At 42.2% G+C, this 21,921-nt stretch overlaps 1 protein-coding gene across 1 annotated transcript in view; it reads right to left on the bottom strand.

Annotated features, from left to right (window-relative positions):
- Positions 1-15,884, bottom strand: part of PTPRA (protein tyrosine phosphatase receptor type A) — a 570,283-nt gene extending 554,399 nt beyond the window's left edge. Inside the window, exon 1 of the mRNA XM_069204801.1 lies at positions 15,694-15,884. The gene's annotated coding sequence lies outside the window, so the exon portion shown is untranslated. The remainder of the gene's footprint in view (positions 1-15,693) is intronic.
- Positions 15,885-21,921: the final 6,037 nt, after the last annotated feature.

Below are 21,921 nucleotides of genomic sequence, written 5' to 3'. Positions count from 1 at the left end.
ACAATGGAAGGGTGAGGATGGGACAAGCAACACAAAGGAGGTGCAGGGAAGGAGGAAGAGAGCAGTAATACAAGGGACTTCAGAAAAGGTAAGTCAAGTAAAACGAATGAGGGTCGGGAGACAGACTGAAGACCTGCACTCTTTGACAGTGCATGGCCAATTTTTTATATATATATATATATAAAAGAAAAGATGTCCTGATCTGCGTGTTACGGTGCACTTAATTCTCCGGTGGTGCTGGTTTGAGGCAGGACAACCATATTTTCAATATATATATATAAATAAAAGACTCTCAGGAGCACGCAGCCAATGGAATGACAATTTCTGCAGACATGAACCGGTACTAATCCATGCGCCACGGCTGAGAACAACACTGGAAGCGCCTAGAGGAAGCAGGGGGTGCTGACCAATCAGAAACATGGAAACAAAAGTGACATGGAAGGTACATAATGGGCCAAGACGGTTTTTAACGTTTGAGTTTTTTTTCGTTAACAATAGATTTTGCAGATACAGCATACAAAGAGCATACGTAGGGTGTCAGGTGAAACCTAATGAGCACTGGTAAATCCATTAAGCCTGGCTTTTGCATCAGGCTTTTGATTTGGTTCATAATTTTTACAAAAACAATTATAGGGAAAAGCTGAAGCTACAAACATTAGTGAAAAGCAAAAATATTTTTGGTGTCAAACAGTACACAATGCCACTGTAATCCATCGTGCTTGTGGGAACTATTTTATTTGGAAGTGCTTTTGTGAAAGGGAAGAATGCAGTAATTCACAGTGAAGTTAGCCGATGGCTGAAATGGACCGACCAATTGCCTCATGCTGTAGTGTTTGGACAAACAATGAAAATGATATAGGAGGCCAATGGGGAAGAGGGCCAGCTGAAAGCCCCTTTAAATTATATGTATAACTTTAGAAAAACCTTAAGACCTTGGCTAACGAATGACCTAAAAGTGCTGGGTAGAATGCTTGAATTAATTTCAGCGATTGGTAATTATTTCGGTAAATTCCAATCCATCTTTACTTGCCCATTATGCCACTCTGAACAGAGACCTGATACAAGTGAATCGAATTTGGTTATGCTCCAATATGAACAATCCAGCCTGAACTGCTAAGCCAGATCCCCTCTAGAAGTGAACAAACAACCTCAGACAGACTTCTGCATATTTGGGAACCATCAGTGAAGTACAGCATAAGTTCTAACTTCCTATGGCATCAGCTAGAGAAAGCCTTTAACTGGTAATAGTTTAGTTTGACAACATATAGACTTCACACAAATAGTTTTGGCCATACATTTAATGAACAGTATTATGCTTTTCGGTGGTGACAAATCAGATGGCCTCAAAGGTCTCCAAAGTGAAAGAAAAGGCTGTCTTGTTGAATCAAATACATTTTCATTACTTACTCCAGGAATGAAATGACAATATACTATTTCAATATAACAGTAGTAATAGAAGTAAGGGGTGAAAGCTATTTACAAGGTCAGGACTCCTGCAAATCGCATACCCTGCGGCAGAGCAGATCAGGTATATTCTAGAAATATAAAGCAACTGACAGAGGTGGTTACAGCATCAACTCCTTGCACCTTTTACAGAAGGAAAGATGTTCCTTATGACTGCTGACACACCCGATATCTGTGCCCTCCACACAAGAGGAAAGAGAATGAGTTTAGCAGGTGTAATTCAGACAGTATGACTACAGAAGTTGTAAAGTGAGTTGCATGCTTTGCAAAAGAAATAGGTGTAAGAAAACTTCATCTCAGAGTGGACAGTACCCTGATCAGAAACATCTCACACCCTGCCCTACAGTGACATGGTACAGCTGTCTAACTTCCACCTACCGGTGCAGGGGTCTCCAACCTGGTCTGTAATAAGAGCTACTTATATTCAGTGAAAAATCATCCCACGCTACCAATAATATTAGTGCTGTAATCGTAACCACATCAAACAAGATTATATGACTCACATATACCAGCAGTGGTCACCTTGGTGTATGTATCATGAGTCATACATAACTGCCATAGTTGTGATGCCCTAGACACCAAGAAGATACGTTTCCCTAAGGCCGCATAATTTATCACTCAAATATAAGCTTACAGCTACGGTGTCACATGGCATTTCTGGATTCCTTTTTTTTTTTTTTTTTTTCCTTACAGTGTGGAACCAGAACATGACCATCGAAAAAAAAAATGTGAATGCCTTCTTATTGCGTTTACTTCGAGTAGGAGCATTCGAATGCTACAATACTTTGTCTTAGTGAAACCCTGGCTCCGCTGTTACTTCACTGTATAGTAAACCACAGCAGTGCTACGACACACAATCCTGCAAGAACACAGTGACACCTCTTGCTGCAGTGAAACACCACTCTACTGTAAGGCTTCCACATACAGAGAAACATGGAACTGCTGTGGAACATGCTATCGAGGAATATACGCCTTCTGCGGCTCTATCGCCTACAGCAACATATGGCACTGCTCCAACACAACACTTTATAGTGAAACCTGGCACTTCTGTAGCACTTCATTGTATACTAATGCATGGCCCTTGTCTGAAAAGTCAACCTATAACATTACGCTGCCCAACTTCTAAAACGTTTTCTTACGAGGAAATATGGACCGCGTGTGCACTCCTTTTACTACTGAAAGACTGACATGGAGTTGCACTCATTGTTTAGAAGAAGAAGAAGAAAAACAAACAAACAAAAAAAAAAACACCCCCTTACCTCTCCATAAGAAGCAAGGCTCTGCTGTGGCCATTCCTCTGATAAGAGGAGCATTGACAACGCCATTAGGTCTGTCCTATGCAAGAGCTATTGGTTTTGCCCATGTGTTTTTGCCATATTGTTCACCAGCACAGCTGCCGTTCAGTATGGCTAAATGTTAGTTGCATAGAGAAGAGTGGGATGGAGTGTTGTAGAATGGAATAGCAAAGAGTGGAGCACAGTGTTGTATAGTGGGGTGGCAGAGTGTGTTAAGTACTGATGTGGCATACTGTGGTGTTGCGTAGAGTGTAATACACTGAAGTGGCATAGAGTAGAGTGGACTGGTGTAGAGTGCATAGGGATAGGTTGTTGCAGAGTGCAGTGGCACTGAATTCAGCAGCGTGGAATGCAGTGGCATAGATTAGAGTGGCGCACAGTGCAGAGTAGTGTGGCGAGGAGTAGAGTTGAGTGATGCAGTGGCATCGAGTCGTGCGGCATAGAGTGCAGAGTAGAGTTGCTATGGTGCAGTGGCTGGGTGGTGCAGAGTAGTGTATATCGCTATAGAGTACAGCGGCTTAAATTGGAGGAGTGCAAAGTAGAGTGGCATGGAGTTAAGTGGCAGAGAGAGGAGTAAAGTGGCGTAGAGTACAGTGATGCAGAGTACAGTGCAGTGGCAGGGTGCAGTACAGCTGTGTAGAGTGCATTGGTGTAGAGTGCACTGGCAGAATGGAGTGGTGAATGTCAGAGGGCAGTTTCAGAGAGTGTAATTACGTACAGTAAAGAGGTGAAGAGTGCAGTGCTGCAGAGTAGATGAGTGGTGTACAGTGGATTGGCATAGTGTTAAAAAGTAAAGTACATGTGAGTAGAGTGTATAGGCATAGAGTACAATGGCGTAGAGTGCAGTATTGCAGAGTGATGTTGAGTAAAGTAGCATAGAGGGGAGCTATGCAGAGTAGATTGGTGTGGCCTAGACTGGAGTGGTGTAGAGTGCACTGGTGAAGAGTGCAGTGGTGTAGAGTGGCGAGGAGTGCATTGGCATAGAGGAGAGTGGTACAGGGTAGGGAAAAAAAAAAAAAAGGCATAGCATGAAGTGCTAAAGAGTGGAGTGGTGCAGAATGGGGTATTCATGGTATTGGTAGCACATTGCCATTACAGACAACACATTTTCAGTTGAAATGACCATTACTTGTGCACAGACATACAGTTTTACTAGTAAAACTATACAGTGCAAAGACGAAAATATGTGGAAATTGCATCACCCAGTTTAATGATTCGATTCGCTCATATTAAAGTATGTTTCCAACATACATCTTAAAAAAAAAAAAAAGCTTAGTTTGTGCGTTCATAATCCTGATATATTCTGAAATACTTACCGTTCATTTAAATGTGGTCATGAGCTAGAACAAAAAAAAAAACCTCTTTCCTAACCCCAGTATCCAGCACAATTGTCACATAAATCCTCGCACTTTGAACTCAAAGAAAGAAAAGTAAACAAGCGCCTTCGAAAGACAAAAAAACACATAAATAAATAAAAAAATTCAAAGGGGGGGGACTATGGAAGCAAATGGACAGCTTGCCGAAACAGTAGGAAGCAACTGAGCCTTGCCTATGCGATGCGTGATCCAGAGAATTCTCACCAAACGTAAAAAGAAAGTATTGCCTAGGTGCTGGAGAAAGCACAGAGGATTGGCATGCGAGAGATGGAGTGTCAAGAACAGATAGAGCCATGCAGAAGACGTACACGCTAGCAGTGGCGAGAGAGTGCAGAGTACACAGGCATGCTCGAGGTGGCGAGAGTGCAGAGTACACATGCGTGCTAGAAGCAGAGAGTGTGCAAAGTGCACAGGCATGCTTGTGGTGATGGAGAAAGAATGCAGAGTACACAGGCATGCTAGATGTGGGAAGCAAATGCAGAGTATATTCTATAGGTGGAGTGTCAATTCAGAGAGATGTGCAGAAGACATACATGCTTGAAGCGGCAAGAGTACACCAGCATGCTAGTAGTGGACAGAGTGCTGAGTATACAGGCATGCTAGAGGTGGAAAGAGTGCAGAGTACACAGGCATTCTGGCGGTGGTGAGAGTGTGCAGGGTACACAGGCATGCTAGAGGTGGAGAGTGTGCAGGGTACACAGGCATGCTAGAGGTGGAGAGAGTGCAAAGTACACAGGCATGCTACAGGTGGAGAGTCAAGGACAGAGGCATGCAGTAGACATGCATGCTAGAAGTGGAGAGAGTGCAGAGTACACAGGTGTACTAGAGATGGCGAGAGAATGCAGAGTACACAAGCATGCTAGAGGTGGAGTGTCAAGGACAGATAGAGGCTTGCAGTAGACCTTCATTCTAGGAGAGTGCAGAGTACACAGGCATGCTAGTGGTGGAGCGAGAGAATGCAGAGTACAGAGGCATGCTGGTGGTAGAGAGAGTGCGGACTACACAGGCAAGCTAGTGGTGGAGTTCGAATGCAAACTTAAGACCCAATAGAGCAGAGGTCTGCTAGCAGAGCTTAAATAATCAAGGAAAGAAGGACAGACTTGTATAAAACAACTAATCTAACCACATCAATGAAGGCACGTCCTGCACAGGGCAGTGAGTGCACAAAGAGTTCAGAAAAGGCTACCTTTTTTTCTTTTGCATTAAAAACTTTCTGTGGTCACATAGCCATTCTATAGAAAACAATTCTGAGACGAGATATTAATAGACTAAGTGGACAGACTTGCAACATGCGGACCAACCAGCTGAAAGGGAAGCAGAGGTCAAGCCTCACGAGGGAGAGAGAAAGATGACAACATTTTCTGACAGACTGCCCAGAAGAACAGATAGTCCATAGTAACCCTTGAGCAGAACTATACGATCAGAAAGAAAGTTAGGGCTGTCTCAGGAATCCTTCTAGTAAGCAGGATAGTGGAGATTGTAGATGCACTATGAAAGCAGTTGAGCAACCAGGAACATAATTACAGAACGAAAAAGCCAGCTAGACTAAATCACCGGCATAGTCAGGAAAAAGAGTGTAGCAGACAAGGTCTGTAGAGGAATGCCTAAATCAGTCCTAGTATTCTAAGAACATGCATCCAAGTAGCAATATTCTGACCACAGTGGAACAATGCACCCACTGCAACCTAAAGGGTATCTCAAAATGTGGACATATCCACTTAAACTTGCCAGGCATTCACAAATTATTTTTATTCAGGTACTGCAAACGGACAACTAAGAGACTGCATGCACAGGCTGTAATTAGAGCGATAGCTGAGCTAGATTCTATCTTGCCGCTGCAAACTGACAAGTGACAAAGAGGCTATATCCTCCTACTAAGAACTTACATGCAGCAGCTCTAACTTGACAGGTGACCAAGAGCTTGTATCAACAAGGTAAGAAATTTATACCTGGCACCGATTTTTTTTTTTTTTTTGCTACCAGACAGACAACTACGACTTTAAATCCACCTTCTACAACTGCAACAATGGAAAAACTTGTAACCGCCTACCTCTACCCTCTAAGCACTATCCGGTAACTGCAACTGGACCAGTAACTCAGAACTTCCATCCACCTGCTGCAACAAAAGGTAATCAAGAGTTTGTATCTACCCACTGCAACTAGATAGATACATACAAACTTCTATCCACTTTCTGCAATCATGTTGACACCCAAGAACTTGTACCTCTGCAGGCAGGTTAATGCTTGTCCAGTGGCTACAGTTAAACAGTTAGCCCTGTACTTTTATAAGAACTTCTATTCCACTGCAATCAGACTCGAGTCAAAAAACTGTTCACATCTGATCATTAACAACAAAGTGGAAACTGAATGACAGCTTGGAAGAGAAATCTAGAGGCATTACTCTGCACAAGGGTACCAGTGATGAAACGAATGGAGAGCATTTTGTCCTAGGTTGTCCAACTTACCGAGATATCAGAGAAACCTACTTTCTGATACTATCTAAAAAGATAAAGGCTTCACAAGGAAAACTGAAGAGAACCTGTTAAGAACTGGCAGAGGCAACACAGTTACCACATGCAACATTTCTTCATACTCCAGGCGAAATGTAATCTTAACTGCACATATTCTCTGTATTTAACACATAGTGTCAAACTGGAGTGATTATACAGTGTCAAACGTTTGACGTCCCATTGAAACAGCCAAGGAACTAAAAATGTGTATCCAGCTGTTGAAACAGGACCTGTATCGAAGAAATGTAATCTACTGGCTTCAACCCAACGAAGTCCGGTATCACTTCTTTTGTCTGAGCTATCATGCCAGGGCAAAGTAAGGATCGGTTCATAGTAAGTAATTGAAATGTTGGTCTCCAAATGAATAAAAAAAAAAAATGGAAAGGTTTGTTAAGAACAGAATTTTGAACAATAAAAAGGTGAACTGAACTAGCTGTGACTGTAGCAGCTCGATGCCGATGCCTTACTTAGTTGTGATAATAAATTGCTTAACATGCTTCTATTATTACAAGGCAGATGGGTACCTAAGTTTCTTACAAGCCAAAGCCCATATGAAACCGAGTGTGTCAGGAGGACAGCAAGCGTGACTCACTGGTTCGGTGACAGAGGCTCACGGCAGATACGATGTGCGCATCAGAGCGAATGGGAGAGTAATCAACTCTTGTGTAGGGTCAAACTGCTGTGGTAAAGCTATGAAGCTGCAACATTTCGAGTTAGCGTGTACAAGGTGGAAGTAAAAGAGTATTACAGCTACACGTTGTAAGTAAAAGGGTATTACAGCTATGTCCAAGACAGAGCAGAAATTTGCAAGTGAGGTCTAGGATCCACGAATTCATAGGAAAAGTACACTGTTTAGAGATGTTTTCTACACAATTCGAGCAATTTCAGAGTAGGGACTTGTGACAGCAAACAGTTCCCATTACATATTGTGTTCGACTTGCGAGACTAGTCACCAGATTCAGTGTTTTGGGGCATTAGATCCCCTTTAAATAAGCAAATGACTTTAGTCCCCAGTGGGCTGTACCACCTCTGCAGATTGCAACCAGCAACGTGGGTATAAGAGCTCAATACATGCTATGATGCAATGACTGGATTGTGACATTTAATATTAATGTGTACTTTATATGTATCACACTTCTGCCATACGGATGCATTTTAAATAAAATGGGCTCTTACTACCCAATTTAACTGTACCCCTTACTACAATAAAATGAACATACCAGAACTTAAATAAAAAAAAACTTACAGTAAACATTTGTGTAACTGCTGCACTTAAAGGGTCATTTAATCAGTTTACTGTCGGAGGGAGGAAGCAACTTAGAAAACATATACAACATCGAGTCATGAAATGAAGAAAAAGTTGCCCTGAATCAGAGTAGTAGAAGGATACAAGTCATCCAGTCACAAGTATGAATACAAAGGAAATCTCCAGGTGAGGGACAAACTAGAAGTGGAAGACGACATCGAATAAAAAGCAATTAAATGAACGAGACAAGAAAGCTCACCAGTGGTAAGAACTGGACTGTCTATAAACCCTCTGTAGGTTTTTGATAACCGCAGAAGGTCTTTTGACAGCAGACAGCTAAAAGCCACCTTTAGGCAGCACCTATTAAAAAGGAAGCATAACCAACATATGGGTTGGGTTTACCGTATATCATCGCTGCTGCCAAGTTTCTCCATGTTCGTGCACGATGTGCTGCTCCATTCCAGATTTTTTCTTTGAAATCCGGGACTTGTTGTCCCGTTTTATAAAGGACTAAACAAGACTACAAGTCCCAGAATTCAAAGAAAAAAAATCTGCACTGCAGCAGCACATAACACATGGACCTTGTAAATTTGGCACCTCCTGGATTATAAAGTGCAGATGTGCTTTTCTTACCATTTTAATGGCAGCCTGTTAAACAATGTATTTGATGTAGGGGTGCGGTGATTGTCTTTTCTCTACGTTCCTTGGTTAGCTTACAGAGTTTCACAAAACAGTTGAAGGACAGTCATGACAAAGAAACACAATCAAAGACCAAGTGCCAGGGATTAATATTTCAAGTAGTGGAAAGCGAGATGCACGGTATTTAGTCTTTGTTTAAGGTCCTTGGAAATTGCCGTGGGGGCACAGCAGTAAAACAGATGTAGAATGAAATGAGGAAGTCTGGCCAGTGTCGCAAAACTGATCAAACATGAATTTAAATGACAGTATTGTGATTAACATCTGCAGTTCATTAGACCCCACAGCCTCTCACCCTCTCAACAGTCATTATTTGGACACTCGCTGTATTCTCAGATCTATGATCTACTATTGGATAATTATTAGTGTTCTCTGGGTAAAATAAAAGTTGACATTACAAAAGGTTTTTTTTTTAATTTATTTATGGAATTTTACATAGTATCAACAACAACAGCCCCCAATACTCCATATCGCCCGCTAGAGGTCCATTAATGCGTGCACAAGGCAGGCCGACAAACCAAGGCAACGTCCACAAAAAACAAAGTCCGCAGCAGGGTCACGCCCCGCAGTTCAACTACCAGTCCATATACATGCTTATAGGGCTGTAGAAAGCACACCCTCAGGGGAAACCTAAATACAGAAGCACTTGGGGTAGGAACCAATAACAATCTTAACAATAACAATAAAAGGACGGAGGCGGCCGAGCAGGTCCACACAGCGGCAATGCCCAACAAGCATCAATCTCCACACACAGGAGCAATATTCAGCCCAAAACAGTCTGCACATAGTCTCACACCCATCGACATTACAAAAGTTACTGTGTCAGCAATGCGTTTAAAGGTTCCCTGGTTGGAGCATAATGTTCAGCAATCACTGTATTGTGCCCTGTCAAGTTCTGCCTAAAGACTAACCAGTGGTTATTGTCTCACTACTATGGATTTACTCTGGGCCCATTACATCACAGAACACAGCATCACTAGGCACTGCAATGTAATCAGTGCCATACTAACCATCTCATTATTCACAGCTCTTCAACACGGCTGAAACTCTGAACCAGCAATGCAAAGAACACACAGTACAGAACGCGGTCTTGTAAATTCATACTCTTGGGCAGGAAGTCTGTCCAGTGCCTTAGGCAGCGAGCTATCTAACCATGGTTCCATAGGTGGTGACTCAGGAATGATTGTTCTTACATACTTCCATAGAAAGGCACCAACCAGAAAAGAGAGTCAAATACTTTAATCACATCTTTGCACATCAGTCTGAATTAGCATTCAAAAATGCTCATTCCACAATAAGGTGAATCCATAACTCTTATTATTTGTCCATTCAATAGCAATCCATCAACAGATATAGAGTTAACTACAAAATGTTACTGGTGTACTGAAACCCATGAGTCACTAGGCAGAGTACAATGAGCATGTCTCAGAGCCTTGAGTCCAGATCTTTGGGGTGCCGCTGGGCTCCTCGTAGAGTTGCTTCTAGAAACCAGCACTTTCATTTGAAATCTTGCTCATTCCGCAGCAGAAATAAGCCTTTCTACTTCCAAAACTCTTTTGTATTACTATGGAGTAGCGGAGAGGGGTGTTTAAATTTGAAGAGCTGTTGTACCAGGACCAATGTGTAATTAATGCCTGTAACTACTTTATAAATGGACTAGGAAGAATGACACTATTTCACACACGCTCAATCAGTAGTTACTGCCACAACTTCCAACAAAATCGGACCTTAGACAGCTGCCTTCTAGCGTGTTAACATGAACACACTTACACAATGCAATCTAAATACTGCACCCTCAAGAACTGCCTACACTCCTTTGGGAAAAGAAACTAGTAATTCTTTTTTTGTCCTTGTCTTTCGAGAATCAATGGAATTAATTAGGTTATTGAAGACTGACTGCAGAGTCTGCTTTCTCTCCTTGATTCCACAGATTAAAAATAAAAAAAATACGGGATTAAATCATCAACACAGGCAAGCCCGACTGATTCTGAGATCAACAAACCCAATCTAGATTCAAGCTGACAACGGAAGGAAAAGTCTTGCTACGCATGTGTCAACCAAGAGCCACTGTCAGACGGTTTAACGTAAAAAACGTATACATCTCAGCCAAAGTGTCGAAACCACAGTGTTTTGTTGTAAGGTCTTATGACGAACAACATTCTGTGCAAGATGCACTGAAGCAATGTACTACGTTAGCATTCTGGCTTTCCAGATATACAGCAAGTAAGCACACCACGCACACAGCAGAACCTCATTGTAGCTAAATCACCTTAAACGCCCCGGGCTCAGTGCTCAGATAGGTGCAGGCGGGTGAAGTTCTTCCTCCATTCAGGCTCCTCATACTGTCCATGTGCATGCCTACTCAGGTGCTACAAGGCGCAGCTCCTCTGCCACAACTGTCTGCTCCACAACCAGAACAAACACCCAAACTCTACAGGCACCTCTGCTCTACCAGGGTGGCAGCAACTATTCAAAACAGACTTAGTATCTGGTGGCCAGACAGCTACTAAGGCCACTACCTGTCTCATGAAAACAATAGTGCACTCTTGAAAGTGTGAACTTTTAAGGCAGATACCATGCAAAGATATGTTAAAATAAAATACATATTTCCCATCAATCAAAAACGTATTTTATTTGGTGATTTACATTTAAAGTTGATCATTTCTGAATCTGTAAACTATTTTCTTTTATTCAAAACGTCCAATAACAGTAGTTGACAGTCACACACATATTGAGATGTATATTACCTTATAAAACTTAAGTTGTATGGACGCAGTACACTGGCTCATCCTCAACTGCAATTACTCAATTTTGGCTTTGGACCCAAATTTCGGTACTAGGTGTCCGTACTATACAATGAACCGATAGCAACAGTAAATGTCAATGGGAAACTGTCCTCTGAATTTCTGATTGCGAGAGGGACCCAACAGGGCCACCCCTGCCCCCTCCTTTTCGCTTTGACCACGGAATCCTTGGCCTGCAACATCTGTACACGCCCCAACATTAAGGGCTTCCAGACAGCCCTCGGAGAAGTGATGGCAAAAAAAAATAATGTCCTTCTATGTAGAGGATATCCTTCTATATATTACTGACCCACAAACGACTATTACCATTTTATTTCAACTGATAGAGGACTACGGATGACACTCTGGCTAAAAAAATAACTGGGATAAATCCACTATTTATTCTCCGGGACCCGGCCAAGACTAGCCTCTTTTACTAAGAAACCTGAGGGTGGCACCAGAGGGCTTCCAGTACCTGGGAATATTTATGTCACCCCACGGAGAGACATGTCACCAGAGACATTTAGGGAAACTAATAGCAAGCTTCTGGAGGGACGCAGGAGGGTGGAAGAACTTCCCTCTCACATTATTATAAATCTCTGGCAACATTCTGTAAAGAATACAACCTACTTAAATCCCAGTTCTTTAAGAGGCACGCATGGTTAGCAGAAGGGATACAAGGCACTGAAAACACCCGACTAAGTTGGATTTGCTGGAGCAACAATGGTTGTAACATTGTACATAGTGCGTCTGCCCTCTGTCATTGTGGTTTATTTGAGAATGAGTATGTTACAATAAAAAATACAAGAAATAAAAAAAAATAGTATAAATAAATAAACAAAAATAACATTTTTTAGTAGTAGGAATTTATAATTTCGATTTAAAATGTACAATCCACTGAAATTCACCAGTTTAAGTGAGCAACATAGTTGTAACTTGCCCCAATTGACTGCTCATCACACCGCACAGCATCTCTGGGCATAGCAATTTGAGACTGACCAAGCTCTGTCAAGGTGGGAACAACAACAACTGAATAGACTAAGAACGCATGGTCTACTTTCAATTTGCTGCTGGACTAGGTAAATATGATACAGACGTAAGAGCTTATTTTGGTCACGGTGAATAGGCCTGCATTCTCCTCACATCCTGTTACAAATGGCCGAAGGCTATGTGTAGTTGTGTTCACGTGGAGTTCCAGCGCTAGTAAAGGGCCCATCACTTCTTGTAGTACAAACTCATATGAATTATTCTCTCTGGTTAAACTGACTATACCACCACGTGGGAAAGGAAGATTGGACCAAAGGCTGCCCTTCCAAATGAAAAACTGCTGCTGCTTAACAATTACATGGCAATAATCAGGATAGTTTTGAACTATTTTTTTTTTTGTTCAAAATGAAGTAAGGAGTGCAGGCTGAGTAACTATCACTCCCATTCATACCAGTTCCTTGGCTGTCACCTGTGACCCACGCCCAGAAAGGATATCATCTGCTAGGTCCCTACCTATTTTCGTAGATGGGCACTTACTTTCCGTTTCTTCTCATTATCACACCTCGTCACCCCCCATGAAACTGCAAACCAGGCCCTAGCCACCTAACGGCATCAATCAACAACTCATCATTGAAAACCTTTCCGAATGTGGACTACACACCTTGTAATTAGGTCAAAAGGGTCCACCAGACACCAGGTGGCTAAAACGTCGACATGAATCACAGAATGAACTCACCGATTGCATCGAGTGTCCATGAATAACTAAACATTCTTCAAATGCACGTGCACTAAGTCAAATGTAAAAGAGCACACCAAATAACAAACATTTGCTGTGGGTGAATACCTGCACATCCAATGTGAATGGCAACATGGAGTCACCAGAATGTTATTACAAGCCGATTCTTCTAGTAAGCCATTCTATAGAGCAACTACAGCAGAGTAACTCCCCCTTTGAAACCAAAACAAACCCATTTCTCCCGCTGGGTTACACATGGAAATTATTCACCTCCCCATTCTACACAGCAGCCATATTCCATTATTCAGCCTAACCAAAATACAATACAATACATTGTTCTGTGTGCTGAATAAGGTGAGTTATGCCTTAACATGAACCTGAAAAATAAATTCAGGAGATATGAGAGAGAAAAAAAGTAAATATAGACTTCAAAATGTTTTCTTATTGTGCATTTCAAGGACAACAGAGTGGGTGTAGCAATCCTCCGAACCCCTAAAACTATATAACACATACACACTCATATATACACTGAACAAAGGTTCAAGTGATGCTACAGTTAGATGAAAATGGCAATGCAAACATAACATTTTAAACAAAAACTGAAATTCAACAGTTATTTCAAATAATGATTACTCATGCTGTCGTCAATGAAGTCAATTCAGTTGTCATCAGGAATGTTATCAATGGTGTCACAGAACATGCCATGAGTGCTCTAATGAGTCAGGTCATAAGCAGTCCATGGCAAGGGTGCGAGTTATAGTTACTTGAAAGAACTGTACAATTTCAGTGCTTTTTTTTTTTTTTTACATTTGTTTAAATTGTTATGTTTAGACTGACATTTTCACTTAAATGTCACTTTTACCTTTATTTTTTAAATGTACAAAATATTATTACCATTACCAACAAAAATGGCACTTTAGCCTTCATTTTCTTATGGTGAATCTCTAGGTTTTTTTTTAAACCTAAAGTACAACGTTATTATCATATGGAAGGCCAACTCCCACCGCACACTGCAACATTTCTCTTCATGTTGTGGTCAGCCAAGCAGAGCGCAAGTTCCCACAAGGTTTTTGCTCTTGCGGAGCGAGGAGGTCAATAGGGAAAAAGCCACCCTCAATTGGTCAAATCAGTATCATTTGAAGCTGCTTGATCGTGGTACTCTTTCGGCCCTCTCTAAAAATCAGCCATCCAGATATCCAAAGTTTTTTAACTTTAACTGTTCAAAAACTACTGAACAGATTTGCATCAAATCACAAAAAGCACACTTTTTAGACCAAGATCTACCTTTCCACCAAATGTGTGCAATTCCATTGAGCTGTTTTCGCTGTTCAATTTTCCTATTGAAAATTGCACAGGAAAATAGGGTTTGGGAGGGTCCCCCTTTTTCCTCAGCCCCACCTTGCCAATTCACCACAATGATTTTAGTTTTACAGTATATCAATGCTCTGTGACTGAACACTTACATGAATGACTTGTTTCTACAAGACATAATGCGTATATATTGCAGGTACACGAGGAAGTCTTTAGAAACCTAATTTATCAACAATTGCACAGAACACAAATAGTTACAATGTCAATTATGGAACCTACATTTCAAACTAGGAGCTAGAGGAGTTCACCGCTACAAGTTACACATAACGCTGTTCGGAACTGTGACAACATCAGAAAAAACAATTAACAGACCGCCCCATGTTTCTTGACTACCATTAAGTCTGATAAAAAATATATTTACACAGCTTGGAAGCAACAGACGAGGAGGATAACTAGGCACTATACAAAATAAAAAAATATTTCTGAAAGCCAACTCATTTCATACCGCTCAATCAACACAGGTCTCACTTACAAGGCATGATCGAACAACATGGGGAATAAGAGAATAGGAGGCCGCTCCCCTGAAAAAAAAATGCACAATACTTTGCGACCGAGATTATTTAGGTCACTGTCAACCGCTATATCTAGGTCTTTGACTTGCTCCTCAGATTCTGTCAGTCATGGGAAGGCCACTCCACCAGAGATCCTCGGGCTTACACATAGCCTCACGCCCTTAATGTGATTCACAGCAGGGACCACAGATGTGCCTTCTTTGCAGGACAATAGTCATGTCGTTAGGACGAAGTGAGCCGGACAATCAATATGCGGCACACCCTCCAATAATAATGATAAAATATACCCATAGTGGGGATAGATACTGCCATTGGCAAGGGCCACCTATGCGAATAATAAGAGCAGGACAACCTTACATACTGGCAACATAAAAATCCCCTTACAGTTTAGCACATCAGATGCCAAAGAGTACTCCATTCCCCGTGGCTGCATAACAAATCTACGCATGCATGCAACAACCACACAGTTCGAGCTGCCCAACAAACACAGGTAAGCCGGACACCATCATTGGTCCTCTTCAATCGCCTGCTGGAAAAAATCCTCCTAACCAAGTCCTTTGGTACGTAAATGATGAACGCCCTGGGATGACAACAGCAATAACAATACTCAAATAAACCTTGCTTCTCTCCCGTTTACTCTTGATCACACCCCTCACTCAAATCTCTTCTTGTACATTTTCATGAGCCTTTTTCTACCATGCATAAGCAATTACCCACCTTGGGTGAAGGCTCGCCGTTTGCGATTTCTATTTAGATTCTCACTTTCATGGTTAACTCGTGTAATGTCCAGTACGTGCTCCTTATGAAGCGCTCTGTCGCTACGGTGACCACCTGTCCGCTACTTACACGGACCCTGCGTAAACCCAGCCTCATGCCCGTCCTCCGTTGCTGATCTTTTAACGGATGTCATTTGCACGGAATTTTAGCACTTCCGGGTCGCGTGACAGCCACTCCCACGGATGAACAGACTGTGAGAATTATCTCGGAACGGGCGTTACTGCTAAACTGTAACATGACCTAGGATTGGAGCACTAGCTGGACCACGGCCAATCCTAGCGCAGCATACAGATTCCGTAGTGCTGATTGGTTGAGATATCCGCACGTGCCCCCGTCCGGCTGTCCTCTCACGGTCGGCGGGTGCCGCCTAGTTTCGGGTTATAGGAGCGGATCTGGAGCTCCTGTTATTTTCGGACTGGGCGGTGTTAGTTTCTCTGGAATTGACCGTGCCTGGCAGGCTAAGTCAGTGTGCAGCCGCCTGCTGTTTTGGCTCCGAAAAAGAGCGTGCTCTAGGCATGGATGTTATTTCACCAAAATGCCAGAGGTAGCGAAAAGGATACCACACGACTTTTGATCTCCACTTTCACTCACACACACAAACTCATAGTTACATACACTTTCTCACATAGACACACTCACCTGCAAGTACGCACACAACATATATTTTAAAGCATTTTTTACTCACCCTTCATCTGCCATGGAAGAGCATATTCCAGCTAATTGCACTCCGTTTTTATTACACTAAGAGTAACAAAATGTGATTCACTATTAGTGTCATAAAAACTTGATAGCAAACAGAGGAGCCCACCTGGCGTTCACAAGATCGAGTTGTCACTGTGTTCCTGGCACTGAATTTGCCAGCTCGGCCAGGGGTTGCAAAGGTAGTACCATTAGTAGCAAAGGGCAAGCCATGGCGACCCTTAGATGACATCTTTGGATCTAGGATTGGAGCGGAACCAAGCATAGTAGAGTCCCAGATGATGAGAGTGAGCTGTTACCGTGGCCTGTCCCCGACTTTAGGCCGGCAGGCTTTTGTCACCTGTTTCTGGGGCTCGTACCAGGAGTGTTGGCCATATGTGGAGGGCCCGAGGAAGTAGGATGCGGGCGGTGGTTTTGTAAGACACATTGACATTGCTAACATGGATTGACATGTGGTAGGGTGAGCATATAATGAAAAAATAAAATTGTAAATTTCCTCATACATAGAAGTTGCACATCAATTCTGTGTGGACCGATTGTCTTGGAAAGGACTAACTGACAACGTTCACAAGCATAGAAAACATAGGCAGTGAGGAATTTAAAGCAGTTTTTAAACAGTAGATTGTTTTGTACTAGGGGTTGCTAATTAATTCCGCACTGTAAAACATAACAAGCATTGGCATAGCCAATAGGTCTTGCCTTTGGGACCTTGCAAGTGTTTAGCAATGAAGGACATTATCCTTGATGTGATGTTGATTGATTGATATTGCTAATTTCTCATCAAGCGTCGAGAAGCATGTCCTGTCAAAACATCACACACTGTTACTGGCGAATAGAAGACCGGAGCAGAACAAGAGGGATTCTGTTACACATGTCTGAGACTCCGAAACAGGCAACCATTAACACCCCCCACATAACGTAATACTGGGCAGTCTGTACCGGCAAAAGCCCATCCGCAAATCGTGGGAGGCAACATAACACAGTTGCTTCTACGGTAAAATGCAATACAAATGCTTTTTCCTTGACTCTCTACCTGGACACTCCTTCTGTCTTTCTAAGTAAGTGCCATCAACCTCTTGGGAAGACTTAGACTGCCAGTTAGTGCCTCAGTTGGGCAAGTGCCGAGAACCTGCACCTCTTTAACGTGAGGGTCAGTACCTGCATTCCTCAGCGTAAAACAGGTGTCTTGGAACAACGCAGCTGTCTTTCAGCCTGCTGCCAGCTTGGCTTCTATAGTAAAGTATCTAGCCTTACTCATATGATGATCAGTTTTTTTATTTTAACTTTTGGTGGCTGATTAACATGAACAGCTGCTGCCCGTACCACCTGCCTTGTGATCACTCATTTCATATTATAAGCATCAGAATTGGGAATATGGTTTGTTCCGTTAATGGGTGTGACCCAGGTACGCTTTTAATTCATAAAGTACAATTAAACCCCAAGCCATTTGCCCAAAATGCAGGTATATGCAGAGATTTTTGTACCACAGAGCGTGTTGGTTCACAACAGTACTATTTCAGCAGCCCCTCTCAGTCCGATCGAAGCCCTTATAGCAGTCTAGTATGTGCAGATAGAATACTACAACAGTTGTGCAAGGTTGTGATGTGACCTGCTAGTAAAATCAAAACAGCCCCGACGATCACACCAAGAACCCCCCATGTCTGCAAGCAGTTCCCACTAGTCATAGCTCCCACAACACCATTCAATCAGTAAGAAAGTAACTTTATTTGTTTTGATTATTTAAAATCGTACAAAAGGGAAAACAGTGATTAAAGTCTTGAAGAAATACAAAATTTTGATAAATGAGAAAAAAACCATGACGCACAAATTAGACATGCCATTTAACAACTTTAAAGAGCATTATGTGCTGTGTAAAGTTTGTCAAGAACTACTAACTACTGCCAAGGTCGCTCATTTTTTAAAGGTTGTTGTTTCCGCTCAGATTAGCAACCTAATTTAAGATTCTGGCTGGTCCACAGTGAGCAAAGTGTTAATGGAAGATTAAAGTGCAAGTTAGCAGCATTAAAAGTGCTTGTGTGCAGTCTGAGTGAGGTAGAGAGATTCCTGGCAGGCCAGGGTAGCCTCAAGTTTGTGGTGATGATAATTCCACTATGGCTAGCAGCCTGACCCGGGTTTCTGAATGATCCACAAAGGAAATATGTTAGACACAAGAGCTAGTTACACATTGGAGCACTCAGTTGCTAGTTAAAGAGTTTATTTGTTCAATTATGTTTAAAAAATTTGTGTAGCCACAGTTCAGGATAGGGTTATCGAACTCTAAACAGGAGATGACGGCCTGCCTACATCTGTAGATCCCTTTGTCCATTAACAGAGATTTAAGGAGATGCTTCCTCTCCTCCGCCATTTTAGGGCAAATCAAATTACGTGCATAAAGTCCCCTCTGTATAAGCAGCATAAGCAGAAGTTTGTGTTGCCGGTATACAGCCAAGCAGGTTTCTATGCGAGAGTTTGAGCGCAGCCCAGGCCACACCGCAACAATTTGAGGTTGAAGTGGAGCGGGTAAGTATGGGATAAATACGGCTCTTGTTAGCTTCTAGTAGCCATTTATGACCGTCCAGGCATGACTTTTTTTTGCAAGGTCGACTTTGTCTTCTAGTAGTGAGATTTTGGCCATTGTTGAGTTGACTGCTTTTTTTTTAAGGCACCGTAGGACAATGGCAAGGTCCAAAGGTTCCCAAGATGCGAGTGGCTAGGGTTTAATCCTGGTAGTCTTTGAGGCTGTTGGCATACCTGCAGCTACTCGAGTACTGACCACTACAATATTCAATCAATTTCTCGTGCTCTTCAAACACAAAAAAACAGACAAAACAAAAGCACACAACTGTTCTAATAGAAAAATAACTGCAACATCGCAAAACAAAAACATGCACACACTGAATTGCTATATTAATGTACCAACACACATTGCTGGCGTGGATTCTTACACGGTAAGCAGTATTTTGGAAACTCTTCCTACGGCTTAAACTTTAATACACATTTTTATTCAATTTACGTATAAATAATCCTTGCACATAAATTAGATGTGTTTACGTCATAAGAGCTACGCTAAGCAAAATGTAAATATCTGATACTATATTTGTTTCCAAGCCACTTTGCACTCCGGAAAAAGCCTTTTAAACACTGCTAATTTACAAACAGCAGTTGAACAGGAAGGGTCACATTAGGAAACAATACGTATTTGACTGTAAACAAGCTGGCCGCTAGGTGGTGCCAGGGGGCAATACATTTCCCAAAAACTAGTCTTAGATGCAGCAATGAGTAGAAAACAATCTAATACCTATTAATAAAAGGGAATCAATGAGTTAAGAAAAATACCAGGTTTAGTCTGAAAATATAGTAGTAATAAGCATGCAAAGGGCAGTTTCTGTCCAGAACTTCTTCAAATAGTTTTTTTAGAGTGAATTGTTGTTACAGAGCCCAATTAAAATTAAGTTGCTTTTTAAAATAAGTGATTTTCCGTTGCACTTACTTTATATGTAGAATAAAGTCATGTAAATAAAGTTGCTTCAGGTCAGGAGCTGGTAAGTTTATAAAAGAAGCTATTCATCTGAGTCCACCCCTAGAAGTACCATGTCCACCCTGATCCCGAGGTAAACAGTGAGCACCTGGGCACCATGACAGAAGCCAATGTGCTCTGATCGGAACAAAAAATTCACCAAACGTACCTCGGGAAAGCAGAGTTGGTGAGAGATTATAGACCCTACAAAGGGAAACAAGTTAACAAGCCCCAGAGGTCTCTTACCAGTGTGTCCTGCATGCGCCGTAGGTAAACTTCCATTCTCCCAGTCTGGTGAAAGGGTGGTGTGTGAATGAAACAAGAAAGCGGGCACCGTGCTGAAACATGAAATGTGGCAACCCTGTAGATAAAAGTTAGTCGCATCCGAAGGTGAAACCTGAAGCGTGGCGGCAATGAAGTGGGCGCAATGCTGATAAGATGCAATAATATATGGACAAAAGCTGAACAGTGTAACACCAGCAGGAAAGGAAAAAAATGTTCGCCAAACGAACAGATAAGCAAAGCATAAAGATATAGTAGTTGGCACTAGTACTGTGGGAGCAAACAAAGGACAAAAAAACGAGGGGCAAAGAGGAAGGATTGACCTTTAGCATGCAAACATATTTAAGAGACAGTGACATAGACAAATGAAAAGCAATGGGCGGACTTGAAACCTACAAACTATATACAACAGGCCAGTAAGCGACATCCCAAGTGCCGTCTATGCTCAACCTAAAAACTTGCCTCGCTCTGTTAAGTTGACTCACCTTGAAAACTGGGATGTTTGCTAAACTTACTATGATTTGCTGGAATGTATGGTGGGAAATCCACATTGCCTAGTGTTGCCAACTCACTTGTGCGCAGTAATAAATCTGGACTATGCAGTACAAACAGATTATTTTTTCGTAGATTGGAATTCATAGAATATTCTCAGCCTTAAGGTCAGAACTAAAAGAATTGGACAAATTGTTTATCAATATGTCATAAATCCATCTTGTAGGAAGTTGGCTCTGTATGTGCTATTTCAAAGTAAGGAATAGCATGCACAGAGTCCAAGGGTTACCCTTAGAGGTAAAATAGTGGTAAAAAGAGATAATACTAATGCTCTATTTTGTGGTAGTGTGGTCGAGCAGTAGGCTTATCCAAGGAGTAGTGTTAAGCATTTGTTGTACATACACATAGACAATAAATGAGGTACACACACTCAGAGACAAATCCAGCCAATAGGTTTTGTTATAGAAAAATATATTTTCTTAGTTTATTTTAAGAACCACAGGTTCAAATTTAACATGTAATATCTTGTTTGAAAGGTATTGCAGGTAAGTACATTAGGAACTTTGAATCATTTCAATTGCATGTATACTTTTCAAGTTATTCACAAATAGCTACTTTAAAAGTGGACACTTAGTGCAATTTTCACAGTTCCTGGGGGAGGTAAGTTTTTGTTAGTTTTACCAGGTAAGTAAGACACTTACAGGGTTCAGTTCTTGGTCCAAGGTAGCTCACCGTTGGGGGTTCAGAGCAACCCCAAAGTTACCACACCAGCAGCTCAGGGCCGGTCAGGTGCAGAGTTCAAAGTGGTGCCCAAAACGCATAGGCTATAATGGAGAGAAGGGGGTGCCCCGGTTCCGGTCTGCTTGCAGGTAAGTACCCGCGTCTTCGGAGGGCAGACCAGGGGGGTTTTGTAGGGCACCGGGGGGGACACAAGCCCACACAGAAATTTCACCCTCAGCGGCGCGGGGGCGGCCGGGTGCAGTGTTAGAACAAGCGTCGGGTTCGCAATGTAAGTCAATGAGAGATCGAGGGATCTCTTCAGCGCTGCAGGCAGGCAAGGGGGGGGCTTCCTCTGGGAAACCTCCACTTGGGCAAGGGAGAGGGACTCCTGGGGGTCACTTCTGCAGTGAAAGTCCGGTCCTTCAGGTCCTGGGGGCTGCGGGTGCAGGGTCTTTTCC

Source organism: Pleurodeles waltl, chromosome 1_2 (genome assembly GCF_031143425.1).
Source record: "Pleurodeles waltl isolate 20211129_DDA chromosome 1_2, aPleWal1.hap1.20221129, whole genome shotgun sequence".
NCBI lineage: Eukaryota > Metazoa > Chordata > Amphibia > Caudata > Salamandridae > Pleurodeles > Pleurodeles waltl.
This window is presented reverse-complemented; position numbering and strand designations above follow the sequence as displayed.